The sequence below is a fragment of the Erythrolamprus reginae genome, chromosome 5 (assembly GCF_031021105.1).
Source record: "Erythrolamprus reginae isolate rEryReg1 chromosome 5, rEryReg1.hap1, whole genome shotgun sequence".
NCBI lineage: Eukaryota > Metazoa > Chordata > Lepidosauria > Squamata > Dipsadidae > Erythrolamprus > Erythrolamprus reginae.
The window spans coordinates 79,022,580-79,040,226 of record NC_091954.1 but is presented as its reverse complement, the minus strand read 5'-3'; the positions used below and the strand labels follow the sequence as shown (position 1 = coordinate 79,040,226).

The window sequence follows — 17,647 nt, the reverse complement described above, 5'->3', positions numbered from 1 at the left end:
TGTATTTTCTTTTATTTACACTGAGAACATATGCACCAAAGACAATTTCCTTGTGTGTCCAATCACCCTTGGCCAATAAAGAATTCTATTCTATTCTATCCATGCATCCTTACGGTATTCCCAAAGCATGGATCTCCCAATACAATGTTTAAAGTCAAAATTTCTCCCCTAACAAGTGCTCCGTTCTATCTCTTATTGTTGTTGGGGGGGGGGAGTACTGAGTGCAGCGCAATTAGCGAATACCACAAGCATTCAGAAACCATTTTTTGCACTAGCGCTGAACGCAGAAAGTAGAAGCGAGGAACATAAGAAGCAACCATGCGTAAAACTCAATTAAGTTTTCGTTTGTTTACTTTCAAAATCCTGCCCGCCTTGCCTGTCCGGAGCAGCACCTCCCCCTCGAGGGGCAGAACCGTGATCAAGTTGGAGAAGGTGAAAGGACTCGACGGAAGCGATATTGACTCCGGCTGGTAAGGGAGGACGAGGCGGTTCAAATCTTATTTATGCCCCGTTTAGGTGAGGCAGCGTGGTGAGGTGCCGAAGGGGGCGGGAGGTTCGTCGCAAGGAGACTTCGGGAAGCTGGTGCGTAACCGCGCTTTCCCAGCTCTGAGTAAGGGAAAGCACCGGAATGAGGAAGGGCTTTTTTTTTTTTAAGTTAAAATAAATCATTCAGCGCCGGGAGGGCGAAGGGAAAACCTTCTCGGACTTGGATTTCCACTTGACCTTTTAAAAGCTCTGCCTCTAGGCCAGAGTCGGGCTAAGAAAGTGGCAGGCTTTCACTTTAGGTTAGAAAGAGAACATTTAAAACGAGCAACTTTGCTGACTTCTGGGATGTCCTCGGGAGTAAGAGGCAATCTGAAGAAGAAATGCTTTCATAAAGGCAATCGGGCTAACGGCTGTTAAAGGCCCGATGTTGTAATGGCCTTAAGAAGCTAGATGAACTCTTTGTAATTAACCAATGCTTTTCTCATCTGGATTAATGACTTCTGCAAAAGACCATACTGGATAAGAGAGATGCCTTCAATTAAATTGGGAACCCAGTCGATTCAAGCTGATTAACACATTTGCTATTTCTTCTTAACTGTTTTTTAAATTCTATACATTTTGATATCTCTGCACATCAGACCTTGCTGCAGGTTGTTAAGACCAATCCTTAGTACAAAATACAAAGCAAAGCGGAGATTGTCATTATTGCATTTGTTTTAATACCTCAGTGCCATCTGTGATGTTAGCCAAGCATCTCGATTGTTTTTTTCATGTTTACATTTTTAAGTCATTGAAATATTATCTGTTGAATTAATGTCATCCCTTCTGTGCAGCATATGTTACCTTTAGGTTTTTTACTGAAATAAAAACAGGAATGAATGAAATGGAAACGTTTTGTAAACGTTTTATAAACCTTAAAGATATCTGCTATCTACATTTTTAAGCCAGTTAAATTTTTATAGGACCTTGAGTTCTAGAATTTTTGTTTGCACAGAATCAAATAGTTTGCAGGTGTCATTTAATATTGTAGGAAAGAAAACACCTTAGTTCTTGAAATCTAAAGCAGTGATTTTAGAAAGGCTGAAAAAAGAGTACTGTATTTCTGCGTACAGGTTAAACATGAAGACTGAAAAATCACTGCTTGGAAAGTAGGAACAAATATTTAAATACATAAAAGTGATCTGAATCCCTTTCTGCATCATATAAAGCTTTTTTTAAAAAAGGGGAAATTTGAAAAGTATTTAGTACTTCAAAATACAATATATAGTTATTGAAAATGCTTCTCTCCCTATACATATAATTGCTTCCACTATATCTGTCAGAATGCACACATCTATCTGTCAGTCCCCCAGGAAGAAGTTGGATTTTTTACTTAATTTAATCTGATATAAAAATAGATCCACTGGCATTTATTTAGAATATTAGGACCATTCTGCTTGTGACTCTCATCTATTCTACCTGGTAAACTGGTTTGCCAAAAGTGCATAAGGAATGTAAAATAATATTTCATCACTGACAATTATGATTACTGATGATAAGGAAAATATTGCTTCTGTAGTATTAAATACTGACAATATCAGAATTACTACCCTTCTTAGTTAAAAACTGCAGATTGATCATAAGTCTTGCATTCTGCATAGCATTGTTGTACATGCTGAAAAAAATCACATCATTTTAACTTGCAAAGTAAGTGATTATAATAAGCATTATTTCTAAACTATGAATTCTTTTAACATACCAGAGGCTTTTATATCACAAATTTTATACAATGACAATCTATCACCCATCCCACTCCTAGAAAAATTAAATATTCTAGGATATATTAAAAAGGCAGAATATTATATTTTCTCTAAAGGAGAAACATGTTTCTAAAGACATAAACTCAGAGCTTCAACTCCCTGCTCCCCTCCAGCAGATATTTTGGTGCCAACCTATCTACAGGACAAAGGCTGGGCCAGATTATCTACAAAACAAAAGGCATGGCTCTCAGGACATGATGGAATTAGCCCTCATTCAGGATCCAAACCAAGACAAAGCTGTTAAGCCATAATAGGAATTGTGTAAAGTCCTTTCATTATATCACCACCCAGCAAGATTCAACTAGGCCTTGGACTCAAGACAACCTACAAAGGTAGGCCTGTATGGCCCCATGGGAGTCTGACAACCAATCAGTACATTTCTTACACAGGAACAGGAAGCTCCAAGGCTGGGCCCAAGAGAGAGTATACATCTTTCTCCCTGTCTCACCCATATGCTATTTTTTGTTCAGGACCTCAAACCATGTGGTCCTGTCCACCATTAAACCATCTTTCCAAGCAGTCCATGTTTCCAATGTTTTTCTTGAACTGAATCCAGATGGACATTTCTTTCAGCACATGTTATCTTTCTTGTACCAGATATATTTTTAAAAAGCCCTTTTGTTTGCAGCACTAGCTTCAACTGCTTTTTTTTTTGGAGGTGATAAAAAAGTACTGGAAATGTCTGAAACTATGGCATCTCTTGAGCAAACATAATGGATAGCTTAGTGGAGTAGGATCACTAAGAAATTCAGATTAATTTATTTAACAGTACCAAGAAAAATGGTGATTTTCCTGATTGAATTAGACTCTTGATATTTAAAAAGGAGAAAGGCACAGAATGCATAACTTTGGGGGGGGTTGTTTACCAAATCCTTTAATTGGCCTTGGCCTCCATATGAGGTGAGGAAGAAGAGAGGAAATCTGAAGAATGGATTATTAGTTGTTAAATTGTTCTAAGCAGCTACTCAGCTTTCTCGAGGAAATCCTCCAGGACTGGGTTGGATGAAAAATGGAAAAACCTCCAGGAAGTTCCGTATTTTTGAATCCCACCCTTAGTCATGCATGCATGTATGGGGAAGCGCGGGGCATCATGTGCGCATATATGGGGGACTACAGGGGGGTGCATGTTCTGCATGCACATTGCATTTTGGATGCCGGCATGCATGTGTGCCTGCTGCTACACGCACATGCACTTTCAGCACGCAACAAGAAAAAAGTTAGCCATCATTGCACTAGACCAGTGATGGGCAACCTTTTGAGCTTGGGGTGTCAAAATTCGCCAAAAAACCCAGCATAACTCGGGTGGTGTGTCACCTTGAGAAAAAAACCATAATTTTGTGCTAAAAGTGTCTGGTAACCGATTCCAGGCACTCCAAATTTCCTGTTCATAGTGGCACTCCCTCTTGATTCTCCAAGAGGCACCTTTCTAGCTTCTCAAGCTTTGACCTCAAGTCAACAAACAAGCTTCGCCGAGTCTTACTTTCACTTTGCAGAATAGTCCCCGGACTCTTTTTTTAAAAAAAACTCCTGCAGGAGAGGGCAGGGCGCCCTTGCCCCAAAGACTCACTGAAATGGCGAATTCTCACGTGAATTGCAGGTTACTTCCAGAAGCCTGGGACAGATATCCTTGCAAAGGTTTGACAGAAAAAGCAAGCAAAGAGCAAACTTCAAAAGAAGGGAAAAGATGGGAGGGAAGGAGGAGGCAAAAGGAGGAAGGGAGGGAAGAAGGAAGGAAGGAGAGAGAGAGAGAGAAAGGGGCTCTTTGGAAGGAACAGGTTTCGTTCTAATGGAAAGAATCGGCTCACCCAATGAAAGGGAACGCGAAGCGACGATATTTCTTCATCTGGAAAAATGGACACCTGACTTCCTTAACGGCCGCGTGTCACTGAAAATGGCTACGCGTGTCAGTGCTGACACACGTGTCATAGGTTCGCCATCACTGCACTAGACCAAGGGTAGGCAAAGTTGGCTGTTCTATGGCATGTGGACTTCAACTCACAGAATTCCTGAGCTAGCATGGTTGGCTCAGGTATTCTGGGAGTTGAAGTCCACATGCCACAAAAGAGCCAACTTTGCCTACCTCTGCACTAGACCATTTCTCATTGAAGTATATATGATTCCATATTTGCCTTAAAACGTATTACAGTAATGTTGATTTGCAAAGACATTTCCCATAATTTGGCAAAATCTTTACAACATACAGTTAGTCCCCAAAATAAATACTAAATAGTACCAGAATGTTTTTCAACATATTTAATAACACACAGCTGCAAAACGACTTATTTATATGCATTTGTCTAATCAAGACATTATTTCCACTTTGCATTTCTTTGGCAAGCAGCTGCATTTGTAGTTTTGTGTCTTGATGAAAATTGTCTTGGTTCTGAAGCAATTTTTGATGTTGCTTTCTGCTTTCTCATAGGTTTTTTTTTTGTATGGTTACAAATTTATATTGATCCCAGGAAGATTCATTTGTCATGTTTCTGCACTTGGATCATTTCAGAATTTCTTATCATCTACAGGTGGTCCTTGTTTAGGGAACATGCTAATTCCACCAGAAAAGTGGTCACTAAGTGAAAAATCATATAACCACAAATGTGTTTGTGATTTTATTTCAGCTTTCCTTTACAGCAGGGGTGTCAAACTCGCGGCCCACAGGCTGGATGCATCATGCGCTGGCCACCCCCACCTCTCTTTTACCAAGTGGGAAAAAGTTGTGATACATCAGGTAATGATAATGTGTCATCGTGAGTTTAACACCCCTGCTTTACAGCATTAGAAGGATATGTCAAACAGCCACATGACTCCAAATGGCAGGGAAGATTTCCAGAACTTTATTCATGAGGAATCCAGGTAAAGGGGAAAATCTTGCATCCTTTTTTCCTCGCTCCTTTGGAATGCTCACCTTGGTACTGGGATAATTAACAAGAAAAGAATTGATGTTTGTATTTACATTCATTGGACTGGAAAGGATTACAAGCGAATAAGTGGGTACACAACAGGAAATGTGCAGTGAAAGGAATAGGCTAATGCCCACTGTTTGCCTAGTGTGCTTCCTGAAAGCCTCTTAGGAGGCAAGCAAAAGCCTTTGGTGTGAAACTGATTGGGGTCTTGTCAGTGTCAGGCAGCAGCGTGAGTCAGCCCTAGGGTTCTAATCAATTACTTAAGGTCACAGAGCTCAGCTTGTTAATTTGTGGTTAGAAATTTTTAGGGATGTGCTACACTACCAAGAAAGCAGTTCAAGAAGAGACCGCTTGTTAGATAAACCTTACCTCTGCAAGGGAGAGTATGGAAGAACAGGACACGTACTAAATTGACCATAATGAAGAGGGAGAGAGGAAGAGGTTGCTTCATCTGCCCCTTCTTCTTCATCACCATCATAACTGAATGGTTGCTATTCAGGACATTGTACAGCTCTCCAGCTAGGGATAAATTTTGTTTTTAACCTTCAGACCGCTGGCTCTGAAATAAAATTCTGTCCAAAATGTGCATAACCAGTGTGTCCCTCACGTGTTAATTCTAGTAGCCTCTGAGTCAGCCCTTTCAAGTGCAATAACTTTGTACAGGTGACATCTGATGCTTCTGTGATTCATGGATCGGATTTCTTTTCGACGGACATATCCACATTTGGATTTCTCCATCTGTGGGGTAGAAATTCTGTTATGATAGGGATGGACAAAATATTGACTTCTGGTCTAGCCATACAGCAGTCTTATATGTAAATATTTTTCCTATTCCCCCATATTAGGCTTTAAACTGCAGTGTAACTAACATACACAGGAATTATTTATTTATTTATTTATTTATTTATTTATTTATTTATTAAATTTGTATGCCGCCCCTCTCCGTAGACTCGGGGCGGCTCACAGCAGTGATAGAAACAATGTACAATACAAATCTAATAATATGAAGTTAAAAACCCATAATTTAAAAAACATGCATACAACAAACACACCATACATGAATTATATAGGCCTGGGGAAGATATTTCAATTCCCCCATGCCTGACGGCAGAGGTGGGTTTTGAGAAGTTTACAAAAGGCAAGGAGGGTGGGGGCAATTCTGATCTCTGGGGGAAGTTGGTTCCAGAGGGCTGGGGCCGCCACAGAGAAGGCTCTTCCCCTGCGTCCCGTCAAATGACATTGTTTAGTCGACGGGACCTGGAGAAGGCCAACTCTGTGGGACCTAACTGGTCGCTGGGATTTGTGCGGCAGAAGGTGGTCCCGGAGATATTCTGGTCCAATGCCATGAAGGGCTTTATAGGTCATAACCAACACTTTGAATTGTGACCGGAAACTGATCGGCAACCAATGCAGACTGCGGAGTGTTGGTGAAATATGGGCATACTTGGGAAAGCTCATGATTGCTCTTGCAGCTGCATTCTGCAGATCTGAAGTTTCCAATTACCAAAACTACAAGGCAGTTCAGTCCTCTGACAGCATGTTTGTTCTTTATAAACCACTTAAGTAATTAAAATAGGTTTAAAGCAGTGTTTCTCAACCTTGGAAATGTTAACCATAGACTCAACTTCCAGAACTCCATGCTAGCTGGAAAATGTGGGGAATTGAAGTCCATACAACTTAAAGTTAAGTTTAAAAGCCACCCTGAGTCCCATGGGATTGGGCGGCATATAAATCAAATAAATTAAAATTGCTAAAGTTGGAACAACTAGCCTAAATATATAGACTGCTTTCAGTATTTAGTCTCCCTTTTCTAGTAGAAAGTATATTCCTGGACTGAAATTATATTGGGATCTTCCTTGATCTAGTCCCAGAATGGGACTACTGGTACATTTCTTTACAGTGGTGAGCTTGATGTAACCCATCCTTATGGGATGAGGAATTGAGATTTTTTTTAACCAGTTCTCCCCTTCCTATAACATTCTAATTACTTTATCCCACATGATTTATTCTAGATATCTGTTTCTGTAATACTGTATTGCAAACTAGAGAAGAATTACAGCAGAGAATTTGGAAGATAAAAACTGTGAGTAAAGAAGAGGTTAATCCCTCCCAGCTCCTTTTTATTTAAAATTCACATTAACTTTTTCTAACACATACTCATGTAAATTATCACAGGGGCTGTACTGCATTGATGTGGAAAGTGTTGTTTGCAGCTGAATAGTATTATAAAACAAAATTTAGATTTTGTCTCTCCTGCTGCTGTAGACAGCTTACAATTAATATGTTGCATTCAATAATTTCTTTTCTCTGCAGGTGTTGGATTACTGTTGGAATTCATGGTTCAGCCCTAGCTAATTTATGCTCATCAAGATGAAGAAATTATAAATAATTATAACAGGAAAAGAAGAATTTGCAGTTAGAGCAGAAAACATTAAAGGGTTTTATATGAAACAAATGGCAAACAGTTGCAAACAAAAATAAGTTGCAAACAGTTATTTATAAATATGGGGTCTTTCTCCAGATATTTTAAAAATCTTAGAAATGATCTTCAAATTTTTGTATATTATTAAGTGTAATTATATACCTTTTCTGAATATTGATCTATTATGCCTAGCTATTGAAAATTAAGATTCACTGGGTTAATCCAGATGTGTCCATCATATGCCTGCCTCCTAGGCACCATATTTTTGGAGTATAAGCTGCACCGGAGTATAAGACGCACCTTAGTTTTGGGGGAGGAAAATAGGAAAAAGAATCTACTTACCAGATATTAATCTGGCTAGCATCCTTGGTCTGGTCAGCTTCAGCACATTATTGTATTACCTGGTTAGGGCTTTAAAAAAAACTTCTTCAGAGAAACAATGAAAGAGCTTGCAAGCCCTGAGAGCTGGGAAAATCATTTGCACCTGGTTAGGGCTGGAAAGAAACATTTGAAGCAAGTTAGAGCAATGAAAAAACCCTGCAAAGACTTAGGACTTTTCACAAAAAGTAACAATGAAAGAACCTGCAAGGTAAGAGTTGGGAAGACCGTTAGCACCTAGTTAGGGCTGGGGGGGGGGGAAACTTCAAAAACTACATTCAAAGTATAAGACACACCGGAATTTTCAGCCTCTTTTAGGGAAGAAAAAGATGCGTCTTATACTCCGAATAATACAGTAGGTTCTGTGACAAAGTAGGAGATAATAAACACCTGATATCTAAGAATGTAGTGCCATGTTTCAGAAGGATATTTCTCATTAAACCTCACCCACATGCAACACTGTGGTTGAACAATTATCTCTCTCTTTTTCTTTAAAAATTAGCCAAACTTTACTGTGGTCTGTATCACTGGGCTTAGGATAGAAAGATCTAAACTCTTCCCTTCTGTTTTTCCCAGGACCAATCTGAGGGAGAAATTGTTACTAGATGGGTTAAAAAATCCCCACCTAGAAAAACGGGTTGGCTGTTGTCTTTTTACAGGAAAATCCTTAAAGAAAGGATCTTCCAACAAGGTTTTAAAGTATCAATCTATATAGTATGTATTCTTACAGTGCCTATGTCAAAATTAGTTAACATGATAAAGTGGTAAATATCACTTTAGTTATTTCTTAATATTTTCTAAGGATACGTAGGAGCTAATTTGCTTGATTAAGCCTCTGAGGTAATGTAATAATGTATACCAAATCAATATTGCATCTGGTGTGTTTTTAAAATTAAAGTGAAATGCTTAATGTTTAATTACATTCTCCATGTTGGGTGGAGCTATTATCCATGATTTAATTTAATTTAATTTAATTTAATTTAATTTAATTGACTTCTATGCCACCCAATCCCAGTGGGACTCAGGGCATCTTACAACGATAAATAGTACATACAATAAACAAGACAAATAATTGGTAATAAGAACATTTTAAAAACCCATAATAAGCCAAAAAAAAAAAAAGAATTAACCAATTGAATCCACAATTATACAAAACAGTTGCAGTCGGACGTGATGAGATGTTACATTCATGGCCCCCAGGCTTTGCCCCAAAGCCAGGTCTTCACTGCCTTTTGGAAGGATAGTAAGGTGGGAGCAGTGCGGACATCGGGAGGTAGTTGGTTCTATAACGTCGGGGCAGCCACAGAAAATGCTCTTCCTTGGGGCCCAATCAACTTGCATTGTTTAGTCGACAGGACCCAGAGCAGGTCAACTCCCTGTGATCTAACTGGTCTCTGGGAGGTATATGGCAGGATACGGTCTCATAGATAGGCTGGTCCTAAGCCATGTAGGGCTTTATAGGTAATAACCAACACCTTGAATTGTGAACAGAGACCAATTGGTAGCCAATGCAGCATGCGGAGTGTTGGTGTTATATGGGTATATCGAGGAACACCCATGACAGTTCGTGCAGCTGCATTCTGGACTATCTGTAGTCTCCGAACACTCTTCAAGGGTAGCCCCCTGTAGAGAGTGTTGCAATAATCTATACGGGAGATAACAAGGGCCTGAGTGACTGTGCACAGAGCCTCCTGGTCCAGATAGGCCCTCAACTGGTTTACCAGTCGAACCCGTGAAAAGGTCCCTCTGACCATAGCTGAGAGATGGTGGTCAAGATTCATCTGTGGATCTAGGAGTTGTGTACTCTATCTGAGGGGGTTAAATCCCCTGGAGAACAGCAGTTTCGTTGTCTTAAATCTGTGACTTGTTTTCAACTAACCTTTGGCCTCTGGATCCAAAAATAACTACAGGTTTTGTATATCACATCAACTTTTTAAGCTACAGATACCCCCAAAAGTCGTACAAATTGTGCATATAAAGCAAAGAAAAAACTTACCAAATATACTGTTTGCAAAGAATAATTTTATTCATACAAAGGCTATAATAGTTACTGCAAGTTAAATTGTGTTCATGCAAATAGTTAATAATAATAAAAATAATAACAACAACAGAGTTGGAAGGAACCTGTGGCGGCCCCGACCCTCTGGAACCAGCTCCCCCCAGAGATTAGAATTGCGCCCACCGTCCTTGCCTTTCGTAAACTCCTTAAAACCCACCTCTGCCGTCAGGCATGGGGGAATTGAGACATCTCCCCCAGGCCTATATAGTTCATGCATGGTATGTTTATGTGTATATTTTTACTTTTTAATAAGGGGTTTTAGTGACTTTTAAATTATTAGATTTGTTGTATATTGTTTTATTATTGTTGTGAGCCGCCCCGAGTCTACGGAGAGGGGCGGCATACAAATCTAATAAATAATAATAATAATAATAATAATAATAACAACCTGCTTAGGCAGGAAACCCTACACTACTTCAGACAGATGCTTATCCAACATCTTCTTAAAAACCTCCAATGTTGGAGCATTAACAACTTCTGGAGGCAAGCTGTTCCATTGATTAATTGTTCTAATTGTTATGAAATTTCTCCTTAGTTCTAAGTTGCTTCTCTCTACTTATTCAGCTTCCAACCATTGCTTCTTGTTCTTCACTCATGTTCTTTGGAGAATAGGTTGACTCCTTTGTGGCAACCCTGAGATATTAGAAGACTGCTATCATGTCTCCCCTGGTCTTTTTCCTCATCAAAGTAGCCATGCCCAGTTCCTGCAACCGTTCTTCATATTTTTTAGGTGCTAGTCCCCTAATCATCTTTCTCACTCTTCTCTGCACTTTTTCTAGAGTTTCAACATTGTTTTTTTTTTAATCAAATGGTAATTGTACATATTAAGATAAAAATTTTCGCTTATAGCTTTTTCTGGAATGTTTAATCTGTGGACATTCTCGCTTGATGCTCCAACAATAGTCAGCCATCATATGTACATCCCATTTATCTTGATACTGTGCCTCCATGACCTTCAAATCTTGGTGGAATCGCTCACCCTGCTCATCACTGACTGCACCAAGATTTTCCAGGAAGTTAGCAAGATGGCTATGTAAAAAGGCAATTTGATGCTCATGTTGCAACCTCATAACTTTCATAAGGTATAGATAAAAGATGTGGTAGAAGAAAACTAACTACAGTTTTGAAACCAGCATGCCTAATTAACTATAAAAAAGCTCAAAAATCAAACTCAACAGAAATTTCCCTTTCCCCAGGCCATTCTCTACTTGGGCATTTTGTTAATGTATTCTGAGTTTGGTGCCTTTTTTATTGCCACTTGCATTCCATTCTGTGTCCTTGGATCTTTCGATCATTGCCTCTTATCTTGGGTTGTTAGCAATAGCAATAGCATTTAGACTTGTATACTGCTTCACAGTCTTTATAGTCCTCTCTAAGCAGTTTACAGAATCAGCATATTGCCCCAACAATCTGGGTCCTCATTTTACTGACTTCAGAAGGTTGAATCTACCCTGAGCCTGGTGAGATTCAAACTGCCAAATTGTAGACAACCAACAGGCAGCAGAATTAACCTGCAGTATTGCTTTCTAACCACTGCATCATACCGCGGCTCCTATTTTTCCTGGTACCTCTGGTTCCTGTCATCCCCCTTCCCGACATTCTCCTACTCCTCCTATTCCTTTTATGGCAGGATGTCATCACAGCGAAGCAGGACTCAAGTGATATGATGGCAGATATGACAGCTTATTTGATCAAATATCTAAAAAACCTCTGAAGGTTTAGCTCATCTTGGCTAAACCTTCTGTATTGGCTTTGAATTAAACTTTTTTTTTTTTTAATTGCTATTTCTCCCCCAAGTTAAGTAATTTTACAATTAAATATAGAGATGAAAATTTGAATTTGGAGTATGTGTTTTAAATATATCGTTGAAGTGTTAACTTTGAACTAACATCAGATAATCATACAATGCTAAACTGAAAGCAATCTTAGGCTGATCTACAGATAATTCCTTTCTCAATTAACCTCTCAGACTTGTAATATTAATAATAGAAAAATAGAGTGTAGGTTGAGTGTTATGAGTTATGCACATGGATGACCTACTGCCATCTGCTGATTAAAGCTACTGTTTTTTATTAAAAATATAAAAAGGCCATTTGTCTGTCTGCAACTGAAAAATAATTATTAATGCTTTTAGCATATAATCAAATTTTAGCAGTACAGTATTATATATGCCCATTTGCCAACTCCCACAATAGAAATGATAAAAAAAACAAATTTGCAGTTTAACACAGAAAAGTTTTAAAAATTTTAAGGCCTGTTCTGGGTGCATGTTTAAATTTTCTAACAAGTTTGGGGAAACTTGTTACAAAATAACGCATGTTTTGTGAATGTTTAAAATATTACAACTAAATTACAATTTCCATATTGATAAAAACTATATTTGTAGACACAAACTTTGCAGATTTACATATACAGTGTATTATTTTTCTCTAAATTATAGTGTTTACTATTGTGGTGTTTTATGCGGGTCGCCCCTAAGGTAATGCACCACATTTTTTTCATCAACCTACAGTAATGGTACGAATGTGAAACTTTAGATATATTATTTGAATTGTCAGGAGTGCATGTGTAAATTTTGCGTTTCTTCAGACAGATAGTGTAGCTACAGCAGTGTTTTGAAATGGCGTCTGTAATGGATGTATGTTATAAGCAACATGTCGTCATTGAATTTCTCACTCAGAGAAAGAAACTGTTGGGAACATTCACAAACGTTTGTGTACAGTTTATGGAGAATCTGGAGTCTGCAGAAGACATTTTAAGGATAAAAAAAGAGGTGATTCACACAGTGCAGAAATGGCTTCGTGACCAGAACAAGGAGTGGTACCGACAGGGCATACATGCTCTTGTGTCTTCCTGGAGGAAGGCCATAGAACAGGACAGTGATTATGTGGAAAAATAGGGAGTGTAGAAGAAACATCATTCTTTTTTGTGTGTAAGTTTCATTGTGTTCAATAAATAATTGTTGAAGGGGGAAAAAAGTGGTGCATTACTTTCTGGGCGATCCTCATATGTATATAATTTATGCATATTTCCGATAGATAAAGTGACATTGGTTTAATAAATTATACGTAGACAATTCCAATGAAGCCTTTTTAGAGTCTCTTAATCACAGAGCATTACTACTTTCACTTCAGGGACGACTTGTATCTTGACTGAGGAGACTGAGAAGAAGACAAAAATAATTTATTTCTAGATTACAGAATCTTTGTTGCGCTATTCTTAGTGATGTTCTCTAAAAGAAGCCCTACTTTTTCCCCCAGCTAATCTTCCAGGAGATCTCACCAATGGTTGTGCTCATTCCTGCTGGTTCTTTAGTTATCGACTCCCGTCACCTACATGCTGTGCAAAAGCAGGTCCAGCAATGCCCAATAACCTTCTCTTTCACAGTTTAACACCTTTTCTTTTATATGTTTTCAGCTATATGGCAGAAATGCCTACATTCAAGTGTTTCGATTAGACTTGGAGCTTCTTGGTGCTTACATGCCTCTTAGGCCTGGTTTTGCCCACAGAGAAATTACCTTGCTACAAGAATACACTACCTGACTCTAATATCATCAACTAACCCCCAAATCTTTACCCTTAGGCTATCCACTGTTGACCTCACCAAATTCCTAAGAGATCAGTAAGTGCACCAGTATGCTTACCATCCCGTCCTAATGTTTTCTCTTACTAATATCATGTATATGAGCATGGTTATATCTTTGCATACTACCAATACATTCTTGACAAAATAAATAAGAAAGAAAGAAAGAAAGAAAGAAAAAGAATATTTTTCTTCCTTATTTATCTTTGCTTTTAAGAATCTCACTCTTTCTGGATATTCTTCCATGCAATATCGCCGGCTCGACTTACCGGCCACGGCGCTTTTGCGGAAGGGCCGGGCAGACACCGGACTCTTCCATGGCGGCCGCCATCTTTGTTTTCGGCCGAAATCTCGCGAGACGAGATTTCGGCCGGGAAAGCCAGGCCCACGTGGCCTGGAATGACGTGGGGACCGGGCGGGGCTTGCTGGCCCTATTTAAGGGCTGCAGGCCCTGGGCCAAGCCTGTTCGCCCGGACCCAGTCATAGGAGCAGACACTTGGCTGTCTGCTCCTGGAGCCTTGCGGCGGCCGCGTGGAAGCGGCCGTCGCCTGGGAGGCCTCATGGCGGACCCAGTCTAAGGGGCAGACACTTGGCTGTCTGCTCCTGGAGCCTTTCGGCGGCCGCGTGGAGGCGGCCGTCGCTTTGGAGGCCTCGTTGGAGGCTTGAGGTGGCCTGCTCGTCGGGGCAGCAGGCTTCGGCCCATCCGAGGCTGGCGGTCTGCCCCTCTTCCAGAGGAGCTCTTGGGCAGCAACGGGCTTTCGGAGGAGTCCCGCGTGAGGCCTCCCACCCCCACCCCGTTGAAAGGCGGCCGCGTGTTGCGGTCGCCATTTTGAGAGCCTCATCGGAGGCTCAGGGGAATGGTTTGGGGGGCTTCGGTTTTGGCGGGAAGGCCAGGCCTGGTGCCATTTGGCTGGTGCCCCCCCCCTATCTCTGGGGGGGGATCATTATGGTACCCCCCCTTGGGGTTGTGGGGGGCTCGGGCGGAGGGCTCGCGGGTGCGGCCCCTCCCGTTGCGTGGCACCCCCCAAGACACAATAAAATAAATAAACACACAATCACTAAAAATGGAGGACAGTTGGGCCCGTGGCGGCAGCTTCTTGCTGCTGCGCTGCCTGTTTGGGCAGAGGCCTTTTGCTGCCCTCTTGGGGCCCGGGTGGCCCCGGTTCCTTCTGTGTAAATTAAGAACCACAGGTACACATAGATTATAATAATAATAATGGATTATTTCATATTTTTATATGGCACCATGGACATATGACGGCAAGGGTAGACCCATTGGCCCCTCTGGTCTGCCCTTGTTCTGTTCTGTATTTTATTTTGGGATGGATATATGTTTATCCCAGGCATGTTTGAATTCTGTTGCTGAGGATTCATCTACCGGGCCTGCTGGAAGTTTGTTCCAAGCCTTCGCTATTTCAGTGAAGTCATGGTCAAACTTCGGTACAGTTATGGTCTAACTTAATTATTTAAATATTGTTGCCTCTCGGTCCCAATTTTTTGGGGTTTTTTGTTTCGGGGGGGGGACACCTGTACCCAGGTTTGCCCCCCCCTCCTGGCTCCTAGTGTGGGAACACAGGCCCCTGGGGCTGCTTTTGCCAGGGCCTGGTGTGTCGGGGGCGGGGGGTTTGACCCCGCCAACCCAGGGCGTAGGGCCTTCTCCCTTTGGACGGCTTACCCGTCGGGGCCAGGGAGCTTGGACATGGGGGCCACCACGGTGTGGGACCCGTTCCCTGCATGTCAGGGGTTTGCGCAGAGGGGCTTGTTTCCCCCCTTTTGTATGTGCGGCCATGCGTGTGGGAAGGCGGGGCTCCCATGCCGCTTCCAGGTGCCCCTGCCCCTAAAAGGGGACGGTTAGGAGGGGGGGGGTCCAGGGTCCTAACCCCACCTACTGGGGGGAAAGCTGGGCCCAGCCCAATTATTTACAAAACAACAACAACAATAACATTGGGGTTGGTTGAGGGACGACCACCCTTGCTCGAGAGCGGCCGCTCTCTTGCTAGGTTTCTCCTAGGGATCCCGGATCCCTTACATGGGTTCGAGCAAGCCTTGAAGGCATTGTTCGGTCCGGAAGAGCATAAGAGGTGGCCTTGGGGAGGGCCCCTGGGCCCTTCCTGGAGCCGCCCTTCCCAAATCTTGGGGTCTCCCCATTAGGGGGGTCCCCGGTAAAGGTGGGTGATGAATTTAGGTTGATTCACCACTTGTCTTTTCTTAAAAGGGAGTCAGTGCGGGATTTCGTTCCTGACGAACTTTATTTAGTCTGGCTCGCATCCTTGATGCGGTCGTGGCCATGGTAAGGCAGTGTGGGGTTGGAGCCCTTAGGGATAAAATGCGACATTAGGTCAGCATCCCGGCTCTTCCCCATGCACCCGGACGGCTGCGGGCTTTTGGGCTTCCATTTCATGGGTGTTTTTATGTGGTCGGGGTTTTACCCACGGGTGGCTCCGTCTCTTGCTCTCTTTTGGGCGAGCTCGAGCACCTTATTGGAGTGGGCGCTCAGGAGGCGCAGCGGTCTGGGCTCGGCGTTCACTACCTCGAGGGTTCTTGGTGGCGGGGACTACGCGGGCAGCGCACTGCTTTGCTCTGCTGCGGGTCTTCGAAGCCCTTTGGCCCTGTTGGGGGTGCCTTTAGCCCCTGCGGGGACCGGGGGCCCCGCCACCAGGATTACCTTCCTCGGTATTGAATTGGACTCAAAGGAGCAATCTTCTAGATTGCCCCTGGACAAGTTGACTAAAATTAGGGATAACCTTGGTACGGTTCTGGGCTGCAGGAAGGTCACCCTTTGGCAGCTCCAGGACCTAGTGGGGATACTTAATTTGGCCCGCCGGGTCGTGGTGCCGGGCAGGGTTTTGTCTAGGAGGTTATATGCCGCGATGAAGGGGCTCCGTTTGCCCCATCATCGTACCCGCTTAGGTGCAGGGGTCATGGCTGACCTCTGCGTGTGGCGGGAGTTCTTAGAAAGTTTTAAGGGGTTGTCTTTTTGGAGGCAAGAGCTTCTTTGAAGCTGGATTGCAGTGTGTTCTGATGCTGCAGGGACCTGTGTTAGGTGCAGGGTTGTGTTGGGTGACCAGTGGTGCTGGTCTGCGTGGCCTCCAGCATGGAGGGCCTCTTCATTGGTTAAGGATTTGACCTTTTTGGGAGCTCCCCCCCTTGATAGTGGCTCTAGGGCTTTGGGGGGAACAGTTTAGGGCAAGACTGTGCAATTGGGTGTGACAGCCTAGTGGTTGTCCACGTGGTGAACGCCCTGTCCTCTAGGAGTGACAGGGTCATGAGGCTTTTCCGCCATTTTGTGCACAGGTCCTTGTCCCTGAGCACATTGTTTTTGTCTAGGCATGTCCCCGGGTTAGATAACGGGGTGGCTGACGCCTTGTCCCATGGTCAGTGGTCTCGGTTTCGGACCCTGGCCCCGTGGGGCACGTGTGTCGCCAGAGGTTTTCCGGTCCACCTTTGGAGCCTAGGAGGGCTCCTGGGCAGTGGAGAGTAGAGGCTTGCTGGCTACGGCTCTCTCGGGAGTGTCTGGCGCTCTGGGGGGCTTAGCAGCGGGCAGGTGAAGAGTTTTGGGATTGCAGGCAGTATATGGGTTACCCCTAGCTGGCCTGCCCCAGTTGTGTACCTGGCCATATTGTGTCCAGCTTGGGCAGCGTGGCCTTTCGGTTAGGAATATTAGGTCCAGGTTGGCCGGCTTCGCCTTGTTTAGGCGGGGGCGGGGTTATTGGTTTTTGGCATCTTCCGCAGTGTGACAGTGCGGGAAAGTTGGGCCGGGGCCGCATTGCGGGCCGCCGGGTCAATTTGGTGCCTTCCATCTCCTTACTTCAGTAGGTGGGTGCTAGTATGTAGGGTTTGGCCAGGCCAAGTATGGATCCCGCCATTCGGGAACGCTCGTTCTCGAGAGGCGCTGCCACTAGTGCGGTAATGGCCTCTCGATACGGAGGATTCGGGAAGTCGCTCGCCGGCGGTCAACGGCCTGTTTTAGGGTACGAACGGCCTGTTGAGGGTCCGGGTAAGATCTTAGGCCAGGTG

At 42.9% G+C, this 17,647-nt stretch overlaps 1 protein-coding gene across 4 annotated transcripts in view; it reads left to right on the top strand.

Annotated features, from left to right (window-relative positions):
• Positions 1-370: 370 nt before the first annotated feature.
• Positions 371-17,647, top strand: part of NMNAT3 (nicotinamide nucleotide adenylyltransferase 3) — a 55,789-nt gene continuing 38,512 nt past the window's right edge. For 2 of the 4 annotated variants that reach the window (XM_070753281.1, XM_070753278.1), the window contains exons 1-2: positions 371-470; positions 7,201-7,271. The gene's annotated coding sequence lies outside the window, so the exon portion shown is untranslated. Of the gene's footprint in view, positions 471-7,200; positions 7,272-13,495; positions 13,670-17,647 lie in introns of those variants that run through there. The other 2 variants (XM_070753279.1, XM_070753280.1) reach the window with 2 other exon arrangements.